The sequence below is a fragment of the Pichia membranifaciens genome, assembly GCF_001661235.1.
Source record: "Pichia membranifaciens NRRL Y-2026 unplaced genomic scaffold PICMEscaffold_3, whole genome shotgun sequence".
Taxonomy (NCBI): Eukaryota; Fungi; Ascomycota; class Pichiomycetes; order Pichiales; family Pichiaceae; genus Pichia; species Pichia membranifaciens.
The window spans coordinates 1,676,659-1,676,949 of NW_017566984.1; positions in this window are offsets into that span (position 1 = coordinate 1,676,659).

Sequence of the window (291 nt, forward strand, 5' to 3'; positions counted from 1 at the left end):
CAAAAGTGTTGGTGGAAATGTCTGGGAGCTTCTGAGCTTCATTTGCAGCAAGATTCATATTGTCAGTCAGGTGAGCAAGAGACTCCTTATACGATAATACTTGAGGTTCAGACGGGGGAGCACATCCAGCGAAGGAATCTTCCAGTTCAGTAGAGGCGACGGAATCAGCAGAAGAAGATTCAAGATCGCTAGGAGATACCGATGGGTCAATAACAGAGGAGACACGACGAGGGATACTTGGCTCAGTGTGCCACCATGTGGTGCAGCAGATGACAAACCATAAACGCTACT